The sequence below is a fragment of the Mirounga angustirostris genome, unplaced genomic scaffold (genome assembly GCF_029215605.1).
Source record: "Mirounga angustirostris isolate CCGP_5_RB_7025 unplaced genomic scaffold, mMirAng1.0.hap1 SCAF_16, whole genome shotgun sequence".
NCBI lineage: Eukaryota > Metazoa > Chordata > Mammalia > Carnivora > Phocidae > Mirounga > Mirounga angustirostris.
Genome location: NW_026991724.1, coordinates 59312068 through 59324608, shown reverse-complemented (window position 1 = coordinate 59324608; position 12541 = coordinate 59312068). Strand labels below are relative to the sequence as shown.

The 12541-nt window shown below is 47.2% G+C and overlaps 1 protein-coding gene across 3 annotated transcripts in view; it reads left to right on the top strand.

Moving 5' to 3' along the window:
• The window catches only part of LOC123842425 (zinc finger protein 345-like), a 38588-nt gene extending 26348 nt beyond the window's left edge, over positions 1-12240 (top strand). Inside the window, exons 6-8 of one of the 3 annotated variants that reach the window (XR_010407951.1) lie at positions 3070-4981; positions 8304-8330; positions 9154-12240. The gene's annotated coding sequence lies outside the window, so the exon portion shown is untranslated. Of the gene's footprint in view, positions 1-3069; positions 4982-8303 lie in introns of all 3 variants that reach the window. The other 2 variants (XR_010407952.1, XR_010407950.1) reach the window with 2 other exon arrangements.
• Positions 12241-12541: the final 301 nt, after the last annotated feature.

The window sequence follows — 12541 nt, the reverse complement described above, 5'->3', positions numbered from 1 at the left end:
CCCCTGGTGCTGGGATTTTTTTTTTTTTAAGATTTTATTTATTTATTGAATGAGAGAGAGAAAGCACATGAGAGGGGGGGAGGGTCAGAGGGAGAAGCAGACTCCCTGCCGAGCAGGGAGCCCGATGCGGGACTCCAGGATCACGACCTGAGCCGAAGGCAGTCGCTTAACCGACTGAGCCACCCAGGCGCCCGGTGCTGGGATTTTAATGAAAGTTTCTTAGAGAATAATGGATAATGGCTACTGAGGGGAGAGCAAGTGCAGCACAGAAGTGGAAGAGGGCATGAGTGTCTCTCAAATGGAGTTCTGGGTGGTTAATACTGCAGAAAGGTTCACAGGTAGGCTGTGAGGCCTTCAAAGCAGCATTCAGGGTTTTCCCAGGCTGTGGGATCCATCAGAGGTCTGGAGTTGTGCTGGATCATGTTTGAATTTGTCAAGTACTCTTTGGATGCCATGTGCCGAGTACCTGGGTGAGTCCAGGAACACACCTGTGGAGTGGGGCAGGGGGAGGTGGTGGTGACTGTTAAAATGTGCCTGTGGTGTCTGGAGATGTGAGAAAGTATGGTCCACAGAATGATGTGCATATAGAACGGAAGTGTGACCTAATGGCCCCAGGGCCTTGCTTATGGGAACTGAAGGTGAAGTTGTGAAGCCAGGTTTGGTTGTATCTAGGAGTCATAGGAAACAGCGAGAGAGAGAGAGCACACAAGCAGAGGGAGAGGCAGGTAGAGGGAGAAGCAGGCTTCCTGCTGAGCAAGGAGCCCTGTGCAGGACTCGATTGCCGGACCCTGGGATCATAACCCAAGCCAAAGGCAGCCGCTTAACAGACTGAGCCCCGCAGGCGTCCGTATCTAGGAATCATGATCTTAGGGACCCCAGGGTTATTGCCTGGCAGGAGGGTTTGGGCCCTGAAGGCCAGGCCCGCTGCTTAGATGGCATCTGCCCATCTGCCTGTTGGTGGTGACGCTGAGCAGAGTATTAATGCGACTCAGGAGAGCATGGGCTTCAGTGGGACCAGGGACTGGTATCTCCTCTGAGATGTGGATCTCTGGAGGAAGATGAGTTTGTATTGTGGGACCTCAGAGAGGCTACTCCTGATTTCTCCTGTCCCTATCATTGACAGGCGCCATGACATTTGAAGAAATGCTTGTGTATTTGTGGGAGGAGTGGGGGTTCCTGGATGAGGTTCAGAAATGCCTGTAGCACAGTGTGAATCGAAAGAACTTTACACTTACATCCTCATATCCTTACTGGGCAAGGCACTCATACCCTCCCCAGTGCCCTAATCTAAGCCTCACATCCCCCCTCCCCAACCCTGCTTTCCCCAGAGGGTGCTCTTCCTTCTCACATCAGGACTAAGGACACTGCTTCCATCCCCAGTTCCCTGGGCAGGTGCTGTGGTTGATAGGGCTGGATTGTTTGCACTGACCTTTTCCCTCCCCTACAGCCCCAACATCTGCTGCCCAGAAAGCCTCACAGGGAAAGATTGAGCATCAGTACTCTTACGGTGAGCCGAAGGATCTTGCCTTGCTTGCATTCTCCCTGACCGGTGACTGCATTTATGTCCATGGCACATCTGTACGTTAGGTTGTGCTTCCTTACTTCAGCTGGCATTTCCTTGTGCTGGCTTGTGCCAGGAATTACTTGTATTCTCATGGCTGCTACTACCTGGACCATGGACTGTTTTTCAAGCCTCCCACTCACTTCTCTTTGTCGTGTTTAGATCTCTTTTCTGTGGTCCGTTGTGTGCTGATTTGCCGTGGCCCAGTAGTAGCCACTCATCTGGCGTTTTTTCCCTCCAGTGCTTGTATCCTCCATGTCCCACGTATTTGCTCAACTAGGACCTTGGGAAGAGTTCTTTCCGCATCACAGATTGGACATGACCCAAGCCACAGCAGCGTGGGCTCAGAGGGGGCCTGGCCCTGGTAGATGGCAGCTGGGGACAGTGTGTTGTCAGGGCTGTGTTCAGATCACACCAGCAACCTGTCTGGTTCAACCAGTGTTTGTCAGTGGCCACACCCCCTTCCTTCCTTCCTTCCTTCCTTCCTTCCTTCCTTCCTTCTTTCCTTCCTTCCTTCCTTTCTCTCTCTCTCCCTTCCTTCCTTCCTTCCTTCCTTTTAAAAAATTTTATTTACTCGTCAGAGAGAGAGGGAGCAGAAGCAGGGGAAGCAGCAGGCAGAGGGAGAAGCAGACTCCCTGCCGAGCAAGGAGCCTTACCTGGGACTCGATCCCAGGACCCTGGGATCATGACCTGAGCCGAAGGCAGACGCTTAACTGACTGAGCCACACAGGCATCCTCTATCTTTCCATTGTTGATATTTTGCTGACTTGTTGAAGCCTAGGGAAAATCTCCCCCTCTCTGTACTCCACATCCTACCCGTCTCTCTCACCACTCCTTCTGAAGTGCTCTGCAACATTGACCTGCATATGTTGTGTCCTAAGGTGTACACATATCTTGATATCGGCCTTGAACTCCCACTTGTCTGTTGGAACTGGATTGTCCTGGGCTTTCACACACCTCTGCATAGCCTTAAATGTCACCAGCAGACAAGTTCCTGATGAAAGCCTTTGGTGGAAGAAGTTGTACATCTGCCTTGCTTCCCTATGCCACACACCCTGTCCTTGTGTCCTCCTGGTGAGGCTGCTACCAATATATGACCTTACGGGTCCAGTAAGGCACAGTAGCCACTTCTGCAACCAGAACCCCACTCCCATTTCTTTTCTTTTTTTTTTTAAAGATTTTATTTATTTGACAGAGACATAGCGAGAGAGGGAACACAAGCAGGAGGAGTGGGAGACGGAGAAGCAGGCTTCCCGTGGAGCAGGGAGCCCGATGTGGGGCTCGATCCCAGGACCCCGGGATCGTGACCTGAGCCGAAGGCAGACGCCTAACGACTGAGCCGCCGAGGCGCCCCCCCCCCACTCCCATTTCTTGAAAAGCATCCCCTGGACTTATTTCTGGTTGCATTTCAATTGAGTAATTCAATTGGTTGTAATTCAGTGAATCAGTGTAGACACATTCCTCCAGTAACATCAACACATACTTCACTGTCACTTCTTTGCTTTCAGGTTATTGGTGTGGAACCGAGAACAAAGAGGTACCTTCTGAACAGTGTTTCTTTAGGAGTAGCACAGATCAGGACTCCCAAGGCAGGTCTCTTCATCTAGAAAATCCACCCTTGTGATATGTGTATTCATATCTTGAAGTACATTTTACAGTTGGCTGAGCACCATGGAAAATGGACAGAAACTGTATACAAGAGAGCAGCATGTACCAAACATTTTTATTTCCGTGCAAACCCTCAGTGTCACCAGGATCAGCATATTGGTGAAAAACTTTAGAAGCAACATGGAAAGGGCCTCATGTGTGAAGAGCTGCAAGTTCCAGGTGTTAAGGAAGCCCTTTACCTGGGGGGAGGTTAGGAAGGACTTACCGGCCACCCCAAGCTATTTCTACAGGAAGGAGAGGCCAAACAAAACCATCACATGTGGGTTGGCAGAAAAAGTCATCACAACTGGGGAAAATGCAAGAAAGCCTTCGGCTACACAGACACACTTGCTCAGAACCAGGTGTCTACACTGGAGAAAAGCCTTAGAGTGTAGTGAATATAGGAAATCTTTTAGCTATAGTTCCACCTTCGATTATTAATGGAGAGTTCACACTAGAGAAAGACCTTAGTTGTGGAGGGAAAGTGCAATCTCCTTGTTCAGTGTTAACAGAAATGGATCAAAGCCTCTGTGAGTAGCCATCTGCCTCATTTGAATCTCATACATCTAAACCTTCATAGAGGGAAGGTTCCCCATAAATTTCATTTATGTAGGAAGCATGTGTGGCTATGATGCACTTTCTAACTTGCCCAGGGCTCTCTCCAGATTTATGTCACTGCCAGTTTCTGTGGCCAGAGCCACTTCATCTCTACCACATGGCAGGTCCCCACAGTGTGCATCAGTCACCACCCCAATGTGCTCAGGGAAGCTGACATCCGTTCTGTAATGTATTCGAGCAAAGTAGGAGTAACCTGAGCCTTTCATAGGTCCACATTCCCTTCTCTCTGACTAGTTGGCAAGGACCTCACCCAGTTTTGGCCCAGAGGAAACCAAATGAATTCTACTGGCAGCTTGCCAAGAACTACTTTTTTCAGGCACGTTTGTCTCACGTGATATTTGTAATACCTTTTCCAGCTCCCAAGTCTCCAACCTGAGAACTGCCTACCACACGTTGCTTTGGTTTGTACAATAAGAAAGACCTTATTGTTTCAATCCTCTCTAAATTTGGGGTTCTAGTTACTATGCAGTGGTTTATAATAGATTTGGGCCCTGCACACATTACAATTTTTGTCAGTATGGCAGAAAATGGCACCTCAGTTTTGGGCAAATTTGTATTGCTGCCTATGGCCGCTTTATGGTAAAGATCTGTCACGCTCATCAATGGCATGGATGCCTGGGTGATTAGTCTCCAGATAACCGCATATGGCCCCCTTAAAGAGGGGCAGCCGATCCTCTACCCCTGAGCTGGGGCCTTCCATTTCCCAGAGCGCCTCGCAGTAAATATTTGTGGGCCTTTTCTCCTGGAGTCAGGTGGGGAACCCGCTTACCTAGACCTTGGGAGCTGTGGGAACTACATTTCCCAGAACGCCCTGCGCTGAAGACGGCGTAGCTGAGCCAATGAAGGCTTAGAAAAGGGGCGTTTCCGATTGAGCACAAAGCGTCGGGGCGGGGCTTGCGGCCCCCAGTCCGTGGCCATCATCTTGGCCGCCTGCTGGTGTCGTCCGCTTGTGGGAGGTTCCGGAGAGCGGGGCCGGGGGCGAAAGGAGGCTTTGTCCCGGCTGTAGGGAGGCGGGTCTAGGGTCGGGGGTATCGCCGCCTGCGAGGACCGCCTGGAGACCTCGGTGCCCGCGACTGCCCGGCTCGCTCAGCTGTCATCACCTCACTCCGCCCAGAGGCTCCGATGGCGGCGGCCGCGCGCAGGGACCCGGCTCCGGTAAGCGTCGTCCCCGCACCCAGACCCCCGCGGCCCAGGCCCCGGCGTCCGGGACAGGCGGGCGGCGGCGGGCGGGGGCCCCGTGCGGGAGCGGGCTCCGGGCCGAGGGCGGCCGGGGCCGAGGCTGCAGGGGCGCTGGAGGGAGGCTGCAGGGGGCCTGAGGCGGGAGGAGTCTGCCCTCGGGGGACAGCGCGTGAGGGGGGTCACGCCCGGACTGCGGGCCGAGGTGCCGAACCTTCAGGTGAGGACTCTAGGCGCCACGGGGACTCTGGCCGAAGGAGGGACATGAGGGGTGATGAGGACATTGAGGCCCTGAGAGGTTTAGTTGGTAAAAGGCAAAATTGAGCCCTCAGGCACAGAGCGTAGAAGGCAGCCTGAGGTCGCCTGGCTCCAGGGTCAGGCCGGGGTACAGTGAGCCCATCGAATCCCACCATGGACACATTTCTTAAAGGCCTGCCTCTTCAGCACAGATTCTTACGGCTGGAGAAGTGCTTGGAACCTGCACAGCGAAGTGGAGGGCGTCTCAGTCCCTCACTGGCCCCAGACCCTCATCCCCACGTTCTCTGGATCGTGGTGTCCCGAGGCTCTTCATGCCCTTCTTCCGTCCTTGAGTCTGGTGATCCTGGACAACCCCTAAGCCCAGGGTCCTAAGTCCAGGTCAGGGGTTATATGCAGGCATTCCCTTTTCTGGTAACCATTTGTAAACAGGTGTGGAAGGTTAACCCAGGAGTGGGTACCAGGATGTGCAAGTGCCTCAAGGTAAAACTGAAGTCGGGAATGTTCAAAAACCACAGGTCTCCTTTCTTCCAGGTAGGAATAAATAGCAAATGGGTAGGTGTCCTGTCAAGTGACTGCCTGAGATGTTGGGTGTGTATTCTAGAAGTAGTAAAAGTTTTCGATCACAGGAAGGAGGTGATGTTACCAAGGTCTTAAGAGGCTTCATCTGGCTTCACAGTGGAAAACAGACTATGGGCTTGAGAGAGCACAAAGGACAATCATTGTGCAGGCTACTGCTATAGTCCAGGTGAGGGTTAATGGACCAGGGTTGTTGCTTAGGAAATGGTTATATTCTGGCTGTGTGGGTTTTTTTTTTTTTTTTAAGATTTTATTTATTTATTTGACAGAGAGGGAGACAGCGAGAGAGGGAACACAAGCAGGGGGAGTGGGAGAGGGAGAAGCAGGCTTCCCATGGAGCAGGGAGCCCGATGCGGGGCTCGATCCCAGGACCCTGGGATCAGCTTAACGACTGAGCCACCCAGGCGCCCAGAAGAGTGACTTCTAAGCATGTAGGGGTGAGGTAATACAAGGAGCTGGGCGCACAGGCGCCGCTGACGAAACCTGCTCTTCATGTGTTGGGTGTTTCATTTCCAGTTGTCTCCACCTCTGGGAGTGATTTATAGCATTGTAATGAGGTAAAGGTAACTGCTGGTCACTCGCTGGCCCATCTGCACAGGCGTGAGTCCGTGAGTCGGGGGTTAAGCTCAAACTGGTCTGGGTGGTTTCACCCACTAGAGGCCAGAACTCTTTGTCCTGCAGTCGTTATTGTTTGAGGGGTAGTTTTCGTTTCCATCCTGGGATGCTATGCCCTTTGGGTCTTTTGCTTGAGTTAGGAGATAAGCTAGAAAGAGGAACCTAAGGAAGAATGTGGAACAAATGCTGGTGGATACAAGCAGGTGAGAAGTAAAGGTCAGGTCTTGGGATCTAGCTGATGGGAAATTCAGATGAGCAAGTTGGTGTTCACTGAGATTATCAGGAGCTTTGTTCTGACCATTTTAAGAGTCTGAGGTGTTGGGCGCCTGGGTGGCTCAGATGGTTAAGCGTCTGCCTTCGGCTCAGGTCATGATCCCAGGGTTCTGGGATCGAGCCCCACATCGGGCTCCCCGCTCAGCGGGGAGCCTGCTTCTCCCTCTGACCCTCTCCCCTCTCATGCTGTTTCTCTCTCGCTCACTCTCTAAAAAATAAATAAAATCTTAAAAAAAAAAAAAGAGTCTGAGGTGTTTCACAAATCACTGAAGGAGGCATCAAAGAGCAACTAACATACAGGTCGGGAAATCTGGAGAGGGATTCAGGTTAGAGACATCCAAAATGTGGTTACAGTGTGGGCCAAGATGAGTAAGCAGTGGGTCACATTGAGGCAAACTTGAGGTTGTGGTGGCAAAACTCTCTGGGGGCCAGGTGTGGAGCGTGGGAGCCCAGGACTGGGTCTTTTGCTTGGATACCTGGTTGATGGTATTAGGCTTCACAAAGGTAGGTAAGTGGACATGAAGGTTTGGTGTATCAGACAGGATAGTCTGGTAGGTGGCCAAAGCTTCCAGGGGAAGAGTGGCTTTCCAATGGATGCAGAGACAAGGGGTAATGGATGAAAGATGACACTCAGGCCAGAGCTGGTACTTACTCGTCACTTTTTAGACTTAGCAAGATTTTGTGAGGACTTTGGTGGGGCCTGAGGTGTTTCATTCAGCCTGATTAGGGGTAAGTAGGGTCACCTGTGAGAATCACTAGGTCTGGGGCGCCTGGGTGGCTCAGTTGGTTAAGCGACTGCCTTCGGCTCAGGTCATGATCCTGGGGTCCCGGGATCGAGTCCCGCATCGGGCTCTCTGCTCGGCAGGGAGTCTGCTTCTCCCTCTGACCCTCCTCCCTCTCATGCTGTCTCTCATTCTCTCTGTTTCAAATAAATAAATAAAATCTTAAAAAAAAAAAAAAAGAGAATCACTAGGTCTGGGATGGGCAATTAATGGGAGTGGTCTTGGAATGACAGGGGGAGAGAAAAAATTTTTATTTGCTGAGGTGACAGCAAGTGCATCAAGGAAATAGAATGGAACTATGGATATCTGAGATCCACACATGGTTCTGTGTTCTAAGTCTGAGGCAAGGATCAGAGCCACAAGGTGAGGCCTTCATAAAATGATTTGGAGTAACACTGCTATTGGAACCCATGGGAAGTCGGTGATCTTATGGGATCCTGTGTGAATTTGCTAAGAATACTGTGGATGCTATCTGCCAAATTGTGGCATAAGGCCTAAACCCGATATGATGAGCTTCCTTGACGTTTGGCGAGACCAAGTGCTCAAATGGCCTGCGTGCAAGTTCTCCTCCCCACACTGCTTCATGGGATAATAGCTCGTAGCCCAACAGCGCTCTTCATAAAGGGAACATGGCGCAGTTCCTGCTCATCTCTTTGTAGCAGGTTTCAGTTCCCTACCAGCCCACAGACTTACACAAACAAGCCAGTCACATCCTCCTGTGGGATTCAGAGTGCTCCCAACCTTTTCATTCTACGAGCATAGCATCTCACAGCCCCTGTTTGTTCACTCTTTTTCAGAATGCAACTCCCTTGTGGGCCTTTATGGTGAGTGGTATCCTTTTCTCAGAGGTGTGAATTTATGTGGTAAATAAACTGCTGTCAGGCTCATCTGTCCAGTCTCAGGTGTCACGTGTTTGGCCATCACCATAGTCTAAGAGTGGGATTAAGAGGAAGCAGTAACATCTGGGTAGGTCAGGCAGATGCATATGGAGCAGGACAGTGAGGTAGTGGCAGTCATGGTCATGCAGCTGTGGGATATGGAGACTGAGGGATGTGTAGTCTAAAGAATGATGTGTCCTTGGAGAGGGAGCATTGTTAGATGGTCCCAGGGCCCTGAGTTTATAATTACATGGCAATGACCATACCAGGGGAATTGCTTGTCAGGAGTCGTGGATCCCGGTATGCTAGGCCCACAGCTTAGATATGTATTTGTCCACCTGTCTCTTGCTAGTGGTTGAACCCAGTGGTCAATGGGACCATGAGGAGACAACAACACCGATGCTACCAGGCCCTGATTTCTCCTCTAAGTTGGGAGGCTTGAGCTATAGATGGTCATAGGGTAGATGTGTGGGGGAAGGGATTGTGGCTCCTCGGAAGTAGACTATTTGTGGTTTCATCCATCATCATCATCATCATAGCAGGGCAGTGTGACCTTTCAAGATGTAGCTTATAGTTGTCTACACTATAAGCAAGAGAAGCAGATTTACTATCACTGTTACTGAATTTTGAATCAAAATATCCTGGAATACTAGATGACATGAAATGTGAGCCTACAAATATATAAAGTTGATTAAATAAATAGTGGGATGTTCTAAAGGGAACTAAAACCCTAGAAACTGTACTTGGAACATTTGTTTTTCTTGCCCAGCAGGTAAAGCAGAACTGAGAGACCCACATGTCACTGTCAAAGAGCATGAAGGGATGAAGGTCAGGGAGCCTGAAGAGACCGGTATAGAGGTGTTCATCAGACCATGTTGTAGGTTCATAGTCAGGGTTACTCAAAAAGATAAAATGGAAGAAAGTAAAAGGAGACCAACATATTCATCAGGATGAGATTGGCTTTTGTCCCATCAAGATGAGAATGGAGCTTGGGGCTTTGGTTTCACAGAAAGGTCTGGGGGAAAGGCCGTGGCCGTGAATGTGTTGGATGTGCTGCTTGTGCGTGAGCGGAACAAGGACGTGGCACCACTTGGTAGATGAGGCCAGAGCACATAATGCCAGTGAAGGACAAGATGCATACATGCAGTGAGATAATATTTCTGGAATATCCAATAAACAGTCCTATATATTTTTTCAGTAGTCTTTTTTGTTGTTTATTTTGGAGCCATTTACTTTCATAGGAGTAAATTTATTTAAGGGAGATGCAAGGTATAGGAGAGGAAACAGCAGAAGCCAGTGACACTTTGGGAACATCATTCTAAGCTCCATCCACTGCAAAGTATTGTGGCAAAACTTAAGGTTCTGAAAGCCACTCAGAAAGCAGGTAATGCTAAGAAGAACCTTCTGCCCTTTTTGTGAAAATAAAGACAGTTAATATCCCACATCATTCCAGAAAATAAATTCCATTCAAAAGCTGCCATTGGCTGGCAAATCTCGTTAGAGAGAAGCTTTACGGATAAGCTTAAAGATAAGTTGGTTGAAATTCAAGTCTGTCAATAGCACCTTCTATGCAGTGAGCAAAGTAAAATTATAAAGATAAGTGAGGTAAAGCATTTCCAAGGATCCCAGATCCAGTATGGTTGAGAAAGGTAATATCCAAATTTAAGTTAGAAACAATTTTATCAATTTAGAGGACTTGAATTTTTCTTGAATCAGAGAAATATGCAAACTTTAAAATAAAATTGGCTTGGGGCACCTGGCTGGCTCCGTCGCTGGAGCATGGGACTCTTGATCTCAGGGTCATGAATTTGAGCCCCATGTTGGGTGTAGGGCTTACTTAAAAAATATATTGATTAATTAAATTAAATAAATTTATTTTTTTATAATAACAAAAAGATTGAAACCTATCTGATGTCTATCAGTGGAAAATTGAATAAATCATGATGCATACCAAGATGGAGCATTAGACAGTGTGGAGATGATAAGGAAGTTCTCTTAACTGCTACAATCCAGAACATACTGTTTGGTGAAAAAGAAGAGGAAGCAGGTGTCACAATATTTTGTGCAGGTAGCTTTATTTTCCTAAGAATGGAAGGGAAATTTATTTTTCTTTGTTTCTCTTCAGTGTCATTATGGCTTGATTGGCTGATACTACAAGAACCTACTGAATATATTGATGTTAACTTGACAAAAATAGAGATAAGGAGATACTATGTTCCTTTGGAATGTCATATAGAAAAAAGTAGCAGTGGCTCCATATGAATAATTCTACCCAAATACCAAATCAAATTTTGATCCCATCCGTTGATTAAGTGAGTGTTTAAAGGAACAATGGGGCATTGAGGATTATATTAAAATACATTATGAGGAAGCAGTAAGCCCCATTAATATATGTGAAATTCTATAAGATATATGAACCTTTTCATAAAATGTGATATGTTAAGATAAAAGGAACAGGATATAATAAAGTCTAGAGAATATATAAATATGATACAATGGTCAGAAAAATATTTGAATGCTGATTCCAACAAACAACTCTGAATATTTAATCAACATATCAGAATTTGAATAATGACTTGGTATTTGATGATTTTAAGCAACTTAATTTATATGTAATAAAGATATTGTATATTAAATAAAATATTCTTTTATAAAAAATATTCCTTTATGAACATTCACTGAAGTGTTTAGAGGCACAATTACATGGCTTCTTAAATTATCCTTAACGTGAATTGGCTTTGGAGGGAACTTGGGTGGGTTTATACATGAAATGAGTTTGGCAGTGGGTGGGTCCTGTGAAACTATGTTATGGGTCCATATGATTCATTTATTAACCCTTTCTGTTTTGTAGATGTCTGAAAATTGGAAGTTATTAAAATGTCATTATTTCAATAATTAACAAATTCAGATAAATATTTTTCCTCTATTTGCTAAAACAATTCTTTTATTTTCTAGGGCACCATTCTTTATATTGCATTGTTTTAGCCTTCAATTTTGAGAGTATTACATCTCTTTTTTTTTTTAAGATTTTTAAAATCATTTATTTATTTATTTATTTATTTATTTTTTAAAGATTTTATTTATTCATTTGAGACAGAGAGAATGAGAGACAGAGAGCATGAGAGGGAGGAGGGTCAGAGGGAGAAGCAGACTCCCTGCCGAGCAGGGAGCCCGATGCGGGACTCGATCCTGGGACTCCAGGATCATGACCTGAGCCGAAGGCAGTTGCTTAACCAACTGAGCCACCCAGGCGCCCCTAAAATTATTTATTTATTTGACAGAGAGAGAGCGCGAGAGCAGGAACACAAGCAGGGGGAGTGGGAGAGGGAGAAGCAGGCTTCCCGCTGAGCAGGGAGCCCGAGGCGGGGCTCGATCCCAGGACCCTGGGATCATGACCTGAGCCGAAGGCAGATGCTTAACAACTGAGCCACTCAGGTGCCCCGCCCCTGAAGTCTCTTTCTATTACTCTGTTTCTCATCATTTTTCCTAAGCAAGGATCAACAACTTAAATGCCTTCCACACTGGGAGGAGAGGGCAGTGAAAGGAGTAAAGTCAGCAACGTGGGGTAGAGCTTGCATGCTGAAGAAGAGAAGACCCAACTATGTTGGCCATTATTTTGTATTTATGATCAATTTTTTACTTTGTTAAGCAGGTCATCAAATCCAGATTATTATTTTTTAAATTAGACTGTATTTTTTTTAGGACAGCTTTAGGTTCACAGCAAAATTGTGTGGAAGCTGTAGAGGTTTCCTGTATATCCCTTTTCCCCCACATAAACACAGACCCCTCTACTCTCAACATCCTACATCAGAGTGGTATATTTTGTTACAATCAACGAATCTGCACTGACATCATTTTCACCCAAAGTCCACAGTTAACATTGGGGTTCACTTTTGGTCTTATGCATTCTGTGGGTTTTGACAAGTGTATAATGACATGTATCCACCATTACCGTAGCATACGTAGTTTCACTGACCCTAATATCTGTGCTCTGCCTATTCAGCTCTCTCTTCCCACTAGTCCCTAGCAAACACCAATACTTTCACTGTCTCCACAGTTCGACCTTTTCCAGAATGTCATATACTTGCAGTCCATATAGCATGTACTCTTTTCAGATTGGCTTCTTTCACTCAGTAATATGCATTCAGGTTTCCTCC